The following is a 19,260-nucleotide window of genomic DNA, read 5'->3' on the forward strand; positions in this document are numbered from 1 at the left end:
TCTTAATTTTGAGGAAAAAGTTAAACTTTTGTTATCATTCTTTTGTCATTCTCAACTTAAATAATACTCAACTACAAATGTCATTATCGTAGTGTCAGTTAGGCCGTTGGGTCAAAGCTCGTGTTTCCCGCACTTCTTATTGCGGCGCCGGCGTTACTATTCCACTAACTAAAACCCATATTCGCCTCATCTTATCCATTTTTATTTCCATTCCCAAAAATAAAATAAAATATAAAAGGTGGCACAGGTCAGCTTCTTTCATTCTCGACAAACACCAAAACGACGTCGTCCCAATGCCAGAGAGCCGCCATCTTTCTCCGCCCTCAGCCGCGGCCGCTTCATTTTCCATGGCCGATACCCTACAACAAACTAACCCTAACATTTCGGCGTACTATCAAACGAGAGCGGCTCACATTGGGGTTGTAACTAGTGATTGGCTATCTCAGGCTCAGGCTGCCGTCGGCGATCAATCGGAAGAGACTGTATCAGTGAACTGTTCTTCGAAGTGTGGAAATTCGGGTAAGGGATTTATTGTGATTGATGAGTTCAATAATTGGCGAAAACAGCCTGATTTGGGTGAGGCAGTGGCTGCTATTAGAGCTTTGGCTTCGGTTATTCGGTCCAGTGAAGCTACTACAATGATTGAGCTTGAGATTGAGCTTAAAAAGGCTTCTGATTCTCTCAACGTTCCATTTTTTGAAAAATAGTTTTTGTTTTTAATCCTTATAAATGTATTTAATTGGTCATTCTATTGTGCTAAAATAATTAAAGCATTTTCCTTTTTTTTTTCTATCTTAGTCAATAGGTTCCTAATTCAATAAGCTTGGAATTTTGAGTAGTTTTTTAATGGTAAAAACTGTACATTGCATTAAAAGAGTTTAGCTCCACGATGCTTGGTCTAATGTGCTTTCTTCGGTCTGTGGAAATTCAGATGTTTTGAGTCGCTAAGCTAAGATAAAGTTGAATGTGGATGTCAAGGAAATAAGTTTTTGACAGGATGCGATGCCAGCGTGCTTGGGGGAGACTACTGCTAGGATGGGTGACCTCTTGGAAGTCCTCGTGTTGCATCCCTCCTTTTTAAAAAATGAAATAAGTTGTCACAAACTCCCTTTTGTTTGTTAATCCTTATAACAATATTTGAAGGGTCACTACTGTTGTGCTGAAAGAATTAAAGCCTACAGTGAGCCTTATCATCAGATTTAGTCCTGCAATCAGAGAGGATTATATTTAGATTTGATTGGTTAGAGATGATTGTCACTATCGGACCAATCACGAGAGAGGTCTGTGTTTTGGGTTCAAGGGGAGAACTAATGGTGGTTTATGAAACTTGATTTCAATAGATTATCACAACAGCGAAGATGCAGATATGTTGCAGTAGTAAATATCCAATTTTACCCTTGATGGAGGGTGACGTTCCTAATGTCATTAGAGCTTTATTCTTCAACTTTTTAAGTGCCTACTCTTGTCAGACCCTTGAATTTTGATGTGTAAAACTAGATTGGTTTGGCAGTATACATCTACCTAATAGTAGTCGAGCCAAATTTGCTTGCAAGCATAATCAGAGAGTTGAGAAATTTAAGTTCTTTTTTATGTTTCTATTGCAGTCATGGGACAAAACCTCCATCTCTTTTTCAGCTGGTTGTGATTTGTTCATGCGCTATTTAACAAGAACTTCAGCATTGGAATATGAGGACTTTAATTCAGCTAAGTCTCGCCTTCTTGAACGTGCAGAGAAGTTTGGGGGAATATCTTATAAGGTAAACCAGGAAATTACTTAGAGGAATAAGCATTTTAATCAAATTAACATAACTTCTAAAGAAAAAAACTTTGAAATGCAGGCTCGGAAGATAATTGCGATGCTCAGCCAAGATTTTATTTTTTAATGGTTGCACCATTTTAGTACATGGCTTCTCCAGAGTGGTGTTAGAGATTCTGAAAACTGCAGCTCAGAATAGGAAGCTTTTTCGAGTTCTTTGCACTGGTTTGTACAGAAGTGTTAAATTGCTAGTACATATGAATTATTGCTGGAGTTAGATAGTTTTATGTGCTATCTATGGTGAAGTGGCGATTGTTTTCTCTCTTCTCAGTATTTATTTTCATCTTGGATGGACAAGCCAGAAGGGAATGAAAAGTTTCTCTTTCATCAATATACTGCCTTTATAAGAAAACTTTTGCTTATCAGTTAACCAGATGATAGATAATTATGTTTATGGACAGTTAGCGACAAATAAATGAGGGAGAAGGAACTTTCTTTGCTTTTGCTCATTTTTTTATTTGCTTTTTTTTTTGAAGATTCGCATGGAATGTTAGGGTTCAAACTTTTCTTTATTCCCCTGTCAGAAAGACTGTTGTTTCTCTTTCTCCCGGTTCCTCTCAATTCAAGTAGTACTAATTGGTGAAAAAGTTTCGAGTTGTCGTTGATTATAGCCCTTCTTGTTTTGATAATGGTGAAAGGTGAAACTGCATCTGCTTTCATCTAGACCTATTTGAGAAGATGAGTTATTGTTTAATGTTATCGCATGATAATTTGGATTCCATTATCTGAAATGCAGAGGGGAGGCCAGACAGGACTGGGTTACGATTGTCCAACGAGCTAGCCAAGCTTGATGTTCCTGTGAAGCTCTTAATAGATTCTGCTGTGGCATATAGCATGGATGAAGTGGACATGGTTTTTGTTGGGGCAGATGGAGTGGTTGAAAGTGGAGGTGTTATCAACATGATGGGAACCTACCAAATTGCTTTGGTAGCTAAGAGCATGAACAAACCAGTCTATGTGGCCGCTGAAAGCTATAAGGTAGGTTGAAAGCATGTTATCTGTTATATTAAAGATTTCAATCCACGTGTCTTGAGGGGTATTTTGACTGATGGAACCAGAAGTGTGCTAAAAAAAAGTTCTAATTTCTTGCAGTTTGCTCGTCTCTAACCACTGGACCAAAAAGATATGGTTCCAGCTTTACGTCCAATTGATTTTGGGGTGCCAATTCCATCCAAGGTGGAGGTTGAAACTTCTGCTCGTGATTATACACCACCTCAGTATCTTACACTACTATTCACAGATTTTGGCGTTCTAACACCATCTGTAGTAAGTGATGAACTTATTCAACTATATTTATAGTCTCAATGAAGTCTAATTCTTTCGTAGGTGTGGTAGGTACATGTCGCAACAGGTACAATTGAGTTTTCTTTATCCATTTTTTGTGTACCACCTTGTATTACCGTGCATTTGGGGTATTCTCTCCATTTGAATATGGTATGGAATGTACTACTCTGTTTGCTCATATAGGTTACTCTTAGGTATTTAATGGAATCATTGATACTTAAGTAGAGCAAAACATTGAAGAAATGGCAGGCAGAATCATGAAATAGTGTAGATGATCATTTCAAATTCCTTTTCCCTGTAGTATGTTTGTTTTTACAAGAGGGGAATAATAAGAAAAGAAAGTCGTTTTCCCTACAACTTAAATGGTTTATCTTTTGGAGATAAATAATGGCATATTGTGATGAAAGAGTCTTATCGATCATTCTGAGGAAATAAACACATACTATTACCAGTTACCAATTCTTAACAAGAAACACATATTCCTCTCCATTTGGATCCTCTCCAAAATTAACATTTTATCTATAATGATATTCTCTTATCGGAATGACATGATATGATTAAGATCATAATTTAAAGACGTTTTTGGTTTGTACACTTTTTTCTTTACATTTTTTTAACTTCACGCTAAAACACATAAAGCTTGACGACAATGGGAGCTTTTGGTGATGGACATTTGTATTAGGATAAGGAGGAAGAAGATGTCAGTACAAGGACGCCCCAGGATTAGGTGGGGCGCCTTAACTAAGGATAAAGCTAAGGAGTTGGAAGGAAGGTTATCGGCAATGGGAGCTTGGAGAAGTAGTGGGGACGCAAACACAATGTGGTCGACGACGGCGGACTGTATAAGAAAGGCGGCGAGAGAGGTGTTAGGGATATCTACGGGCCACAATGGTGGCCACAAAGGAGATTGGTGGTGGAATGCAGTTGTCCAAGGTAAAGTGGAAGCAAAGAAGGTGGCTTACCTGCGGTTAGTAGGGAGCACTGACGAGGAGGAGAAGAGAGAGAACAGTCAAAGGTATAAGGTAGCTAGGAAGGAGGCGAAGATGGCAGGGATGGAGGCTAAGACGACAGCTTTTGCTTGTCTGTATGAGGAACTAAGGAACAAAGGTGGGGAGAAGAAGTTATTCCGACTCGCTAAGGCGAGAGAGAGGACAACTCGGGATCTGGACCAAGTGAGGTGCATAAAAGATGATGACGACAAAGTTTTGATGGGAGATGACCAGATTAAGAGGAGGTGACAGACCTACTTTCATAAACTTCTAAGTGAAGAAGGGGATCAAGATATTATACTTGGGGAATTGAGGAATGCCGACAGTAACCATGAATTAAGTAATTGTAGGGACATTGAGATCGATGAAGTCATGGAGGCAATGCGTAAGATGAGAAGGGGCAGAGCTACCGGGCCAGACGAAATTCCGGTTGAACTGTGGAGGTGTGTGGGTAGAGCAGGCGTAGAATGGCTTACTGCATTGTTTAGTGTTATATTCAAGACTAATAGGATGCCTGAAGAGTGGAGGTGGAGTACAATGGTCCCATTGTATAAGAACAAAGGTGATGTCCAGAGCTGTAACAACTATAGGGGCATCAAATTACTAAGTCATACCATGAAAGTTTAGGAGAGAGTGGTAGAGATGAGAGTGCGAAGGACGGTGTCTATTTCAGACAACCAGTTCGGGTTCATGCCGGGGCGATCTACCACAGAAGCTATCCACCTTATTAGGAGGATGGTGGAACAGTACATGGATGGGAAGAAAGATCTCCACATGGTGTTTATTGATCTGGAGAAAGCGTACGATAGGGTTCCTAGGGAGGTCTTATGGAGTTGCTTAGAGGATAAAGGGGTCCCAGTTAGTCATATTAGGGTAATTAAAGACATGTATGCTGGAGCTAAGACTCGAGTTAGGACAGTAGGAGGCGACTCTGAACACTTTCCAGTTATTACGGGGTTGCACCAAGGGTCTGCGCTCAGCCCATTCCTATTTGCCCTAGTGATGGATGCACTGACTCATCATATTCAAGGGGAGGTGCCATGGTGTATGCTATTTGCTGATGACATTATTCTAATTGACGAGACACGAGGCGGCGTCAACGAGAGGCTAGAGATTTGGAGACATGCTCTTGAGTCTAAAGGTTTCAAGTTGAGCAGGACGAAGACAGAATACCTCGAGTGCAAATTTGGAGTTGAGCCGACGGAAGCGGGAGTTGAAGTGAGGCTTGACTCTCAAGTCATTCCCAAGAGGGGTAGTTTCAAGTACCTTGGATCGGTTATTTAGGGGATCGGGGAGATTGACGAGGATGTCACACACCGTATAGGGGTGGGGTGGATGAAGTGGAGGTTAGCGTCGGGAGTCTTGTGTGACAAGAAAGTGCCACCGTTACTAAAAGGTAAGTTTTATAGAGCAGTGGTTAGGCCTGCCATGTTATATGGAACTGAATGTTGGCCGGTAAAGAACTCACACATCCAGAAGATGAAAGTAGCAGAGATGAGGATGTTGAGGTGGATGTGCGGGCATACAAGGATGGATAAGATTAGGAATGAAGATATTCGAGAGAAGGTGGACGTGGCCCCCATGGAGGACAAGATGCGGGAAGTAAGACTCAGATGGTTCGGGCACATTCAGAGGAGGAGCACTGATGCACCGGTGAGGAGGTGTGAGCGACTGGCTGTAGTGGGCACGCGGAGAGGTAGAGGGCGACCTAAGAAGTATTGGGGAGAGGTGATCATACAGGACATGGCGCGACTTAGGATTACTGAGGACATGACCCTTGACAGGGAATTATGGAGGTCGAGCATTAAGGTTGTAGGTTAGGGAAAGTTATGAATATTTCTACAGCACAATAGAGTGAGACTAGCCAGTTAGGAGTTAGACTAAGAATGTCATTGGTCGTCTATTGATGCAGGGCTTTACCTGCTAGTTTTACTATACCAGCCATCTATTTCGTATTCTGTATTTCATATCTCTTATATTGCTGTTATTTTATTATGCATTTTTATGGTACTAATATATCGGCTCCTGCTGCTTTTTTGAGCCGAGGGTCTCCTGGAAACAGCCTCTCTACCCTTCGGGGTAGGGGTAAGGTCTGCGTACATATTACCCTCCCCAGACCCCACCTGTGGGATTATACTGGGTCGTTGTTGTTGTTGTTGTTGCTAAAACACATAAAATGAAACCGAGGGAAAGTGTGCCATTAAGCATGTTCTTTCTCTGAAAACAGAAATCCCTAATTTCAATTCTAAATCAAACAACAAAGAGGACAAAGTCAATCACACTTCTTATCTAAAATAAACACATACCAATTTTAATCAAATACCACTGTGTAAAGAAGAAGCAAAGCAAATAAGAAGAAAAGGAAGCACAATAACAGAAGAAATCTCACCATAAGTATTGTTATCGACCCAAAAAGAATCCGAAGAGAAATCGAGAACTGGGAGAAGATACACAGGTTACTAAAAATACTGTTATTCACAAAACAAGAACCTAGGGAGAGAACTCGATAGGTAATGGAGAAAATACTACAAAGATAAACAGGGGAAGAGATGATGGAGCAGAGTAAAGTCGGATAAAATTCCATAGAAAACAAGGAGAAATATCTGTAGGTGCATTGTTATCTCATAGCCCGCTTACTCACCAAATTTCAACATAAGGTTGGTCAGTAAGCCGGCTATGAGATAACACCTACAGATATTTCTCGTTGTTTTTCATGAAATTTCATCCAATTTACTTTGCTCCATCTCTTCCCCTCTCTATCTTCTTTCGAGTTCTCTCCGTGTAGGCCTTTGTTTTGTGAATATCAGTACTTTTACTGGCCTCTGTATCTTCTACAAAATCGACTACAAAATCGACATCTTCCTACAAGGGAATTTCACACGTTTGCTCCTTCTCACAACATTTGCATTTGGTTGACTATGCTTGGCACTCACAATATAGCCTTGGAGTCACTGTCACTCTGATGACCCGGCTAGTCGTCTCCTGAGTTACTGCTCTGTTTTCCCCATTTTTGCTTCTTATTGCATTGTCTATCGGTTCTATATGTGATTGGGTTGGTTGGCTCGGGCTCGGAAAGGATTTGGTAAGGTTTGAGACACTTAGTCTCTTTTGAGGAAACTTAAGTTTGGAAAGGTCAACCAGATGTTGACTAAGGCTCGGATGTGAGTTCTGATGGTTCGGATAGCTTCGGGAGGTGATTTGGGACTTAGGAGCGTGATCGGAATGAGTTTTGGAGGGTCGGAGTAGATTTAGTCTTGAATTGGCGAAGTTGTTATTTTGGCGATTTCCGGTTGGTAGGCGAGATTTTGATATAGGGGGTCGGAATGGAATTCCGAGAGTTGCAATAGTCCCGTTTTGTCATTTGGGATGTGTGTGCAAACTTTTAGGTCATTCGGACGTAGTTTGGTTGAGTTTTTGATCAAAAGCGGAATTCAGAAGATTTTTGGAAACTTAGGCTTGAATCCGATGTGTTTTGGTTGATTTGACATTGTTTGAGGTGTTTTGAAGATTGATACAAGTTTGAATAAGGTTATGGGATATGTTTGTGCTTTTGGTTGAGGTCCCGGGGGCCTCGGGATGATTTCGGATGGTCGACGGGGGAGTTTGAGATTTTATGAAGTTGCATATTTTTCTGCTTCTGGTATTTCCGCACCTGCGGATTGGAGACCGCAGGTGCGATGCCGCAAATGCGAGGATGGGAGCCGCAGAAGCGGAAATAAGCTAGGGAGGCAGAAACCGCAGAAGCGGTTAGGAGGACCGCACCTGCGATGCCGCAAATGCGGAAGCATGTGAACTTAAGTCAAAACTGCAGAAGCAGTTGGTTGACCGCAAATGTGGTACCGCAAAAGCGGTAATTGGCGCAGATGCGAAAATGCCTGGGCCAGAAGGTATAAATTGTGTCCTTCGCGATTTTTGAGCTATTTCACCATTTTTAATTCGGCTTTGGAGCTTTCTGGACGATTTTGAAGAGGAATTTCAAGGGAACTTCATTGAGGTAAGGATTTTGGATTTAAAACTCGTTCTATGGTATTATTTCACGGATTAGGCTTGTAATTTATGGAATTTAAGGATCAAAGTTTGGGAAAACTAAGGCTTGGAAACTTAGACCTTTGATTGAGGATTTGAAGGACCATTTGAGGTCGGATTTCAGAACTTTAGATATGTATGAACTCGTGGGGAGATAAGGAATCTATTGATGTAAAAATTATCGAATTTCGAGACATAGGCCCGGGGGTCTGTAAGGCCCCGTGAAAATTTCTATTCAAAAATCCGAAATCTCGTAGTGCCAAGTTAGGATCATGTGTTAGAAATTCATTTTGGATTGATCTACGCATTAAAAGTTAAGGAATAATGATTTCCAGAAAAGTGCGTTTCTGCGGGCCATTATGCGATCGCATAATAGCAATGCGGACCACATAATCGCCGCAGAGTCAGACAGTTTGATGGTTAATTTGAGGTCAACTATGCGGCAAATTATGCGATCGCATAATCAATATGCAGGCCGCATAGTCATCGCATAATCCCTTTGGAATTTTTGTGAGAAGCAGTTCTGCGGTGCATTATACGACCACAGAACAGGTATGCAAACCACATTTTTGTCGCATACCCAGACAGTTTGTTCAGGTTTTGGGACCATTTTTGCGGTCCATTTTGCGGGCCGCATGTCCATTATGCGATCGCAGATTGTGTCGCTATTTTCTAACTTTTAAAACCCGACCCCATTCCATTAAAAACACCAATTAGACCTCTTTTATGTTATTTTTACTGCAAATAGAGTGAGAGAGGGAGCTCTAGAGGGAGGAACTAACTCACAAACCTTGCCAAATCTTTGAAGACTTTCAAGCAAAATTTGCTAGACTTTCACCCCAAGAGGTAAGAACTTGAGCCCTAATCTCTGGTTTCGAAATTCAAATTAGAATGAGTAATTAGCTTAGGGGCTCATGGGTATAAGAATAGATTTTCTTGCATGCATAAAAGATAATAGGGTATGGGGAGGTTGTGAACTAAAAAGATAGCAATTAGGGTGTACAATGGTAGAAATCTCTCACAAAAGGGGGTCCTAAAATCACAGTGCACACTTAGTGCTTGTTAATTTACTTAAATGAGTTAGAAGCTTAATCATGTCTCTAATTCTTGGTTCGATTGGTAATTTTTATAAAATAGATTGAAGTTGCTAAGAGTCCCGGAATTTTGTAAAAATTTTAAAAAAGCTCTATTGAGGTATGTATGGCTAAAACCCCCTCTTATTAGAAATTGAGCTCCGTTGGTGTATATGCAAATGTGGTAAGACTGAAATTGGATTGATGAATTGATTGTTATTTCACATGAATTGGTTTTGCAACTGTATATACGTGATAGGGGTGCCTCAATATGTTTAATATATTATTCTTGCTAATTTAAAGATGTGTGAAGAATATAAACCATGTGTTGGAATGCCTAGATCTCAATTTCAGGATTTAAACTGAGATTGTCATGCCAGCTATGTGAAATCTTGTCTATGTTTACACTTGATTTGCTCTTGTTTGTGCCTGTTATCCTAAATTGCAGTATTGGTATTGAAAGTGGACATGATGTGAAAATTTCGGCCCTAAGTGCCAATGAATTGACATGATATATGTGAAATAAAGATTCAAATGAGATGATTAATGAGAAAGGAACAACGCCTAGGTAAGGCGGCCTAGCCGATCGGGCCGTGATCGGACACCATGCTGCACACATGGTGGTAATGTGCTGATATTGAATTCCGGAAAAGGAAAATGAGATGGTGATTGAGGTATATGTCTCAAATGAGGCAACCTAACTGATCGGGTCGTGATCGGACTCCGCTCAAGACAGTGGTGGTATTGTGAACAATGATGAACATATGAAATGTCCCAAACTAAAGTTATGGAAATCATGTGAAAGTTATATGATTCTTTATTTGATTATGTAGTGTTCGGTTAAAGCTTTGATTGTCTCTTGTGATTTCCTTGTTCTTATATAATAGTTCTTTCTAATAAGACGGTGTTTAGTTATACATACTAATACTATTCCATGGTACTAACGCCCCTTTTGCCGGGGGCGCTACATTTTTAAATGAATGTAGGTGGCTCCATAGCGGACAGTGGCGATCGCGCGTAGCGGAGTATCCTCCTCCCATAGTCTTGGTGAGCCCCTTTTTTTCTTCAAGGGGTTATGTTGCACATCTTTTGTTGTAGATTTTCACTTTTGAGGTATAGCCGGGGCCTTATTGCCGGCGTTGTCATACTTGTCTTTTGTATCCTTAGAGGCTCCATAGACGTTTGTGTGGATTATGTACGGGTGTTGGATGGGTCTATGAACCAAGTTGTAATCTTAAACTCTTGTTTCTCTAAATTGTAACTGTATGGAATCTTGGAACTTAACTACGGTTTAAGGTTGTGATATAGAATGAACTATCAATATTGAATGTTCAACCTCTCCTATTGTCTAAATAAGCGAAAACATGTTTCCCCTAATCATATTAAGTTGAGTAGAAAGTGTTAACAAGGCTTGCTCAGTTGGGATCACTCGATTGAGCGCCGGTCGCTCCTCCCGAGGTTGGGGCTTGACAGGGTCAGGTTTTGGTAATTTGGGGATTTATGTTGTAAATTGATTATTTTCACTTGGGCTTCGTTCCCTTAGCATATTTTGATGCCGTGATTCTAATTTTGGATAGATTCGACGCGAGTGGAGGCCGATTCGAGGGGCAAAGGCATCACGAGCTAGAGATTTGACCGAATTGAGGTGAGTAATGATTGTAAATGATGTTCTGAGGGTATGAAACCCCGAATTTACACATCATTGTGCTATATTGAGGTGACGCACACACTTGATGATGAGCGTGGGGTCGTGCACCGTTGGGGATTGTGACTTAGTCCGTCCCGAATGACTATCTTATCGCGTGTTTGACTGAAATATATTTGTTATCATCATTATTTGGGATGAATGTCATATTTGGGCTTCGTGCCAACTATTTGAACCCTTCAGGGACTTTTATTAATATTTCCTCACTGTTTTGACTTTATACTTGAATTCAGTCATGTTATATTTCACTGTTTTCGTACTCAGCCATGTTTACTCTGTTTTGACACTTAAATGATCTTTTAAATGATATTTTAGGTTGAGAATCGTGTTTTACTATTGCCCGAGTGGCTTGTGAGGATTTTGACTGAGGAAGGCCGAGGGCCTATGTTGTGAGGAAATATTTGATATTGATTATGAGGCCGAGGGCCTGAGATATGTACGCCACGAGGTGGCTTGTTGATATGAGGCCGAGAGCCTAGTGATGATGCCACGAGATGGCTTGATATTGCGTTTGGGCCGTAAGGGTCCCCTCCAGGAGCCTGCACACTCCCAGTGAACGCGGGTACCCATTGTGATGTGAGAGATAACCCGAGGGGATGGTATTGTTGACGTTGTGCCAGAGGGGAAAAAACCTTTATGTGCTTATCTGTCTTATTTGTTTGTCATTTATCTGTTTAATTGTTGAAAAGGTATTTCCTGAAGTTTAAATTGGACTTATATGATTATTCGTACCTTTACTGATTCACCGTTTTAATGGTTTTACTGCATCATTATAGCATGTAATGCACCTTACGTGATTTCCTACTTTCAGTCTTTATTTATGATTATTACTCACTGAGTTGGAGTACTCACTTTACTCCCTGCACCCCATGTGCAGATTCAGGCGTTGCGGATCCTGCCAGTGTGAGTTGAGAGCTCCCGGCAGATTTTGGAGTCCACGAGGTAGCTGTTTGGCGTCCACAGTCCCGTATTTCTCCCCCTTATCATTTCTATCTCTTTATCAGACAGTCTGTAATAGTTTATAGACTTGTCAAACTTGTATTAGAACTTGTAGATGCCCATGACTAGTGACACCCCGATATCGGGCTGTGTTGGGTTGTTCTTCCGCATAATTGTACTGTTGACTACTTAAACCTTGGGTTATTTATGCTTTAGACTCGAATCTTATTATTTAACTACTTAAAAATTGAAATAGGAAGTGTTGACTGGCCTTGTCTTCACGAGAGGCGCCATCACGATCGGGTCCGGGTTTAGGGTCGTGACAAGTTGGTATTAGAGCCTAGGTTACATAGGTATCACGAGTCATGAGCAGGTTTAGTAGAGTCTTGCGGATCGGTACAGAGACGTCTGTATTTATCCTCGAGAGGCTGCAGAACCTTTAGGAAAAACTTCATATTCTTGAAATTCATGTCGTGCGAATTTGTTGATCCGAGTACTAAACTTCTGTTATTCTATTCTCTCGTAGATGGTGAGGACATGCGCTACTGGTAAGGATGGACGACCACCAGTACCACCAGCTGTGGCCACTAGAGGCCGATGATGCGGTCGTGGTCGTAGTAGGGGCAGAGGTGTGGCCCGCACAGCAGCTAGGGCAGCACCTGCATATCCACCAACCGCCCCGGTTCAGGATCAGGTCCTAGTTGCAGACGCTCCATCAGCACCAGCTTAGGCACCAGTTGTGCCCATTGTGATTCCGGGTCTTTAGGAGGCCTTAGCTCAGATTCTATCAGTTTGCACTGGCCTAGCTCAGGCGGTTTCAGCCACTACAGTCGCAGCTACTTCTTAGGCCGGGGGAGGCAATTAGACTCACGCCGCTTGCACACCTGAGAAGGTCGTGCAGGGACTTCAGACGTCGGGGGCACATCCAGCCCAGCCGGTTGCAGCTGCTTAGGACTATGTAGTTCCTGCCATGCTAGAGGACGAGTAGCGTAGGTTGGAGAGGTTTGGTAGACTTCAGCCTCCGACTTTCAGTAGTGCAGAGGGCGAGGATGCCCAAGGTTTCTTGGATAAGTATCAGAGGATGCTTCGTACAACGGGTATTCTGGAGACCAGCGGGGTCGCTTTCACTATGTATCAGTTTTCTGGAGTTGCCTTCACTTGGTGGGAGACTTTTGAGAGGCGTAGGCCTGTTGGTGCAGCACCTCTTACCTGGCAGCAGTTCTCCGTTCTCTTTCTGGAGAAGTATGTGCCGCAGTCTCCCAGAGAGGAGTTGCGTAGGGAGTTTGAGTGGTTGCGTCAGGGAGAGATGATTGTGTCTCAATATGAGATGAGGTTCTCCGAGTTAGCTCGTCATGATATTTGGTTGGTTCCGACAGATAGAGAGAGGATTAGGAGGTTTGTTGATGGCCTCACTTATCAACTTCGTATACTCATGACCAGTAAGAGGGTGACTGGTGCTACTTTTGAGGAGGTTGTGGATATTGCCCGTGAGATTGAGTTTGTTTGTCGCCAGAAGCGAGAGGAGAGGGAGGCCAAGAGGCCTCGAGGATCTGGTAGCTATAGTGGTGCTCCTTCGAGAGGTCAGTTTCAACATGGCAGAGGCTTCCATTCAGGCATGCTCAGCTAGCTCACCCAGGTTATCGTAGGGCGTCATCGGGTCATGGTTCTCACAGTTCTCATCAGGGCCATCAATTCAGGGCTCTTCTATGCCATGTGCATCATCTAGTCATTCTGATGCGAGGGGTTCCCTTTAGTCCCCTTCTCCAGCACCTGGGAGTTGTTATGAGTGCAGAGAGATGGGTCACATGTGGAGGCAGTACCCTCGTCATTTTGCGAGTTCATCTCAGCAAAGGGGTCATTCATCGGCTTCAACGCCAGTTACTTCACCACCACCCACCCAGCCAGCTAGAGGTGGAGGTCAGTCATCTAGGGGTCGCCCTAGAGGGGGAGGTCGATCAGGTGGCAGTCAGGCCCGTTTCTATGCACTTCCAGGCAGATCTGATGCTATTGTTTCAGATGCTGTTATTACAGGTATTGTTTCAGTCTGCCGCACAGATGCCTCTGTATTATTTGATCTCGGTTCTACCTTTTCTTATGTTTCATCATACTTTGCTCGTTATTTGGGTACGCCCTGTGAGTTTCTTACTTCACCTGTTTATGTATCTACCCCGGTGGGCGATACTGTTGTTGTAGACCGTGTCTACCGGTTGTGTGTGGTGACCACTGGGGGTCTGGAGACCCATGTGGATATATTATTATTGTGTATGGTGGATTTCGATGTCATTGGGCATGGATTGGCTATCTCCGTGTCGTGCTATTCTGGACTGTAATGCTAAGACAGTCACATTGACTATACTGGGTGTGCCATAGATTGAGTGGCGATGTGTGACTGATTATGTTCCCAGTAGAGTGATCTCATTCTTGAAAGCCCAGCGTATGGTTGGGAAGAGTTGTCTTTCGTATCTAGCCTTTGTGAGGGATGTCGGTGTTGAGACTCCCAGTATTGATTCTGTTCCAGTTGTGAGGGATTTTCCCGATGTGTTTCATGCAGACCTGCCGGGCATGCCACCTGATAGGGATATTGATTTTGGTATTGGCCTAGTGCCGGGCACTCAGCCCATTTCTATTCCGTCGTATCGTATGACACCAGTAGAGTTAAAGGAATTAAAGGAGCAGCTTCAGGAACTCCTTGATAAGGGATTCATTCGGCCTAGTGTGTCACCTTGGGATGCGTCAGTTTTATTTGTGAAGAAAAAGTATGACACTATGAGGATGTGCATTGATTATAGGCAATTGAACAAGGTAACAATTAAGAACAAGTATCCTTTGCCTCGCATTGATGATTTATTCGACCAACTTCAGGGAGCGAGAGTGTTCTCCAAAATTGATCTCCGTTCAATCTATCACCAGTTTGTCACACCTCCTTTTTACATACCCGAGAGGATACAAGGGAGTTTTTTCCAATTAAAGGACAATCGAAACGGGATTTATTTATTTATTTTAGAGTCGCCACTTGGGAGATTTAGGGTGTCCCAAGTCACCAATTTTAATCCCGAATCGAGGAAAAGAATGACTCCATATTACAGTCTGCGTACCAGAAATCCGGATAAGGAATTCTGTTAACCCGGGAGAAGGTGTTAGGCATTCCCGAGTTCCGTGGTTCTAGCACGGTCGCTCAACTGTTATATTCGGCTTGATTATCTGATTTTTATACAAATATGAACTTATGTGCAAATTTTAACTTTTTACCGCTTTCATAATTATTATTATTAATTTTTTTTACAAGGAATTGCAACGTTGTGAAAATATATCTCGAACCGCGTTACAATCAATGTACCCGTGGTCGTCGACACACTTTGACTCCGTTGAGATTTGGATTTGGGTCACATCAATGTGCACCCGTGTTTAAGAAGGTTAAATTATTAAATACGCGCCTAAAGCAACTAGCGTATCATTTACTTTGGGTAGGGCCGTGGAATTTTACTAAACGGTCCATCCCGAAGTCTAAACAATTTTAAAGCAAATATTTACTGAGGGCCCCGCAATTTTGTATTTTTATTTGGCGAGGCTCATCTCATTCTTATTTTTTGAAAGGAATTTGCAACGTCATGGACACACATCTCGAACCACGTCACAATCAATGTACCCGTGATTAGAGACACATTTCGACTCCGTTGAGATTTGGATTTAGGTCACATAAATGTGCACCCGAGTTTAAGAAAGTAAAATTATTAAAGGTGCGCCTTAAGCAACTAGCGTATTTGTTATTTTGGGAAGGCCGTAAAATTCGCTAAGCGGCCTGTCCCGAATTCTAAATAATTTAATATATACATTTAGAGGGCCCCGCAGCTTGTGCATTTTTGTTGATCGAGGCTCGTCTCATTTTATTTTAAGGATAAACCTATAGTGACTACATTTTTCTATTAAGTTCGTCTCTAAAAATAAAAGGAAATCCCTCAATTAATTACATGCTGAAAAAGTCAAACTTATTAGTTATTAATTTACGGCTAATGCAAAAATGGAAAATTGCAATCGAATTTGTACAAAGAGAGATTGCTTCCGTTCTATATTCTATTATTTAATAATACTGGAACATGAGATTGACGCCCAATAATATCAAAACAGATTAGCTATTCTTCGATTAATTTAAACTAACATCATTAGATGAAAAAGTTATACATATGCAACATCATTATTCATTAATCAATCAACTACATTTTTATACAAAGAAAGGAAAATTGTATTCAAACACAAATCAGAACAGGAACAAAGCCTGATTAATATTTCATTTCGCTTCAAACCGAGAGTGTACAAATGTGTACCTGGAAATGGCAGTACAAGAAGAAAAGAAGTAGGAGTCAGCAGCAATAATAACACAGCAACAGCAGGTTCAGCAACACCGCAAACCAGTAACAACCAGTAGAATAACCCAGTAACAGATTGAAAACCCAACAATACCAAAGTGCAATCACAGTCAAAGCAGAAGAGCGACGGACACAAGATGCAGTGGTTTAATGATTTTTGAATAACACTCGAGAAAAGCAAACGGAAATTATTCAAGTAGAAGTTCAAGTTGTCTTTCTCTTTTACTCTCTAACACTCTTGAAATTTTTCAGAATGTATTACTCTCAAAAATATTCTCCCAATAATAATCTCTAACCTTCCTCCCTTTTTTAATTCAAGTCCCCTTTAATGTGTCAAATGACCCTATATATATAGCAAGACAAGTCTTGAATCCCCAACCCGAAATTATTCCCCCAAGGCATGTTTTGTCCCCACTACTTAATGTTTTCTTTATTTTAAACCTTGTTCCCCATGCCTACATTAAATAAATTCATCAACCCAACCCATTACAATTTGTCCCCCATGCCTAACATAAACAAATACAATATCCCCCTCCACTACATTATGTTTTGTCCTATTATGTTAAACAATTATATCAAACACCACCCCATTATATTTTGTCCCCCATGCTTAACATAAAGAATTAAAATAATGTTCAATTACCAAACTACCCCTCTGACCTTATTGCAATTACCATTCTACCCCTGAATGTAATGCAATTTACCAAACTACCCCATCAACTCTAAACAATCAATTAATCATAACTTAACCAAAATATAGCCAAGATGACCAATTTCTCAACAATCTTCAACAACAAATCACATGAACACGATGAACAACATAACTCTAAATTAATGGAAATAAATTAACCATATCGGGAACCAATCCTGGTTAACTTAGACCAAAAAATGGATAAGCAAGGAACAACAATATTAACAACACAATACATGATTCATCAACGAATCAAAAACCAAAATATAAACTCACATTAAATCACTGGATTTAAAATGAACTTCAAACAAAAATGAACATGAATTAAATCTATTTTTAAGCAACAAACATGACGGATTCAAACGATTCAAACAACATTAGTAATTTCTGGAAAATACATAACAACACATGAAACAAATTGAAGAGATAATTAATTAAATTTCAATTTGAATCTAACAAACATTAAACTAACAAATTTTTACCTAAACAATAAAACAAACATGAAATAAACATGAAAAACAACTAATTAAATTTCCATTTGAAATCTGAAAATTAATTCAACAAAACATATGAACATGAACAAAACAAAAAATCAAATATCTACCGATTTTAGATTCGAGAAATATCAAAAAAAAATACGGACAAAAATAAACTCGAAATCTACTAACCGGATCGAAACGAAATATGTACGGACTGTTTCCCAACCAAAGCTTCGAACAAATGACGATGAAGGCGAATTTAAGAAGCAAACGAAGAAGTGAAGCAAACGACGCAGTAGTAGAGGCTTGTTTTGGCCTCAAGCTGCTCGACGTGCACACTGCACAGTAGGGTCATTTGGCTGGGAGCAGCTGTTCGTCGAAGGAGGAGAAGCAGCGTCAGCTGCCATGGTAGAAGGAGGAGAAGCAACGGCGACGAGCCTCGATGAAGGCAGAAACAACTGCGGTGAAGAAGGCTGCAGCGAACAACAATGGCGGAGCAGGCAGCAACTATGGTTGTCGACTGTTGCGGCGTTCTGCATATATGGTCGTCGAGGAAGAATACGGGGATGAAGAAAGCTGAAGCGGAAGCAGCAACAGTGGCGTGAAGGAGGAGAAACAGGTCGTTTTGGAGAAGGTTGACGGAGAAGGCGACCAACGACCATGCGAGCTCTTGCTCGAGCTCGATGAGGCAGCGACGATGGTGTTGGAGCTTGTTCTGGGCGTGAAGAGGTGGAAAGGCTGCCATGGTTGTGTAAATGGAGATGGAGAAGAAGAAGCAAAGGTTGGGGGGGGGGGATCATTTTGTGTTTTTTTAGGGTTTTTCTTCTTTTGTTTTTCTTTTGTGTTTTGCAAGAAAAAATGAAGAGGGGTGTTGGGTATTTGGGTTAATGGGGCAGACCGGGTCGACCCGGTTTGAAGTGGGCCGGGTCATGGGGAAGGTTTGGGCAATTATTTGGGCCTGTGGTTTGAAGATTGAAGAAGTAGCCCAATTCGATTTTCTTTGTATTTTTGTTCTCTTTTCTTCTTTTATTTTTCTGAAACTAAATTCTAAAAATACTTAAATTATTATTAAGAACTAAATTAAGTTATAAAAGCGCAAATTAACTCCCAATAACAATTAACGCATAATTAAGTAATAATTAAGCATAAAATTGTATATTTGGACATTAAATGCTAAAAATGCAAAAGATGCCTATTTTTGTAGTTTTCATTTTTTGTAAACAAACTTAATTACTAACAAATTATAAAATTAAATCCTACATGCAAAATGCGACATATTTTTGTATTTTTTTATTAATTTAACAAATAAACATGCAAAGACAAATACAAATAATTATCCAAAAATGTCACAAAAATACTCAAAATTGCACACCAAGGAAAATCATTTTATTTTGAATTTTCTGGTAGTAATTCTCATATAGGGCAAAAATCACGTGCTTACACAGTTGAAGATCAGGGACTCGAATATTCTTAAAACAGCTTTCATGACCAGATATGGTCATTATGAGTTCTTGGTGATATCTTTTGGGCTGACCAATGCCCTAGCAACGTTCATGCATCTGATGAACAACGTGTTCTGGCCTTATCTCGACTCCTTTGTCATAGTTTTCATTGATGATATTTTGGTGTACTCGCGTAGCCAGGAGGAGCACGCAGAGCATTTAAGAGTTGTGTTGTAGAGATTGAGGGAGGAGAAGTTTTATGCAAAATTCTCCAAGTGTGAGTTTTGGATCAGTTCAATAGCTTTCTTGGGGTACATGGTGTCTAGTGAGGGTATTCAGGTTAATCCGAAGAAGATAGAGGCGGTTCAGAGTTGGCCAGACCGTCCTCAGCCACAGAGATTCATAACTTTCTTGGTTTGGAGGGTTACTATCATCGGTTTATTTAGGGATTC

At 41.0% G+C, this 19,260-nt stretch overlaps 1 long non-coding RNA gene and 1 pseudogene across 1 annotated transcript; both read left to right on the forward strand.

Moving 5' to 3' along the window:
* Positions 1-293: 293 nt before the first annotated feature.
* On the forward strand, positions 294-3,140 carry LOC107811402 (uncharacterized; annotated as a pseudogene).
* An 11-nt stretch (positions 3,141-3,151) lies between these two features.
* On the forward strand, positions 3,152-12,012 carry LOC142161766 (uncharacterized). Its single transcript, XR_012704009.1, has 4 exons — positions 3,152-3,250; positions 10,175-10,235; positions 10,766-10,833; positions 11,771-12,012. It is a non-coding gene; the product is annotated as an uncharacterized LOC142161766 (long non-coding RNA).
* The last annotated feature ends 7,248 nt before the right edge of the window (positions 12,013-19,260 follow it).

The sequence above is a fragment of the Nicotiana tabacum genome, chromosome 20 (assembly GCF_000715075.1).
Source record: "Nicotiana tabacum cultivar K326 chromosome 20, ASM71507v2, whole genome shotgun sequence".
NCBI classification, from domain to species: domain Eukaryota; kingdom Viridiplantae; phylum Streptophyta; class Magnoliopsida; order Solanales; family Solanaceae; genus Nicotiana; species Nicotiana tabacum.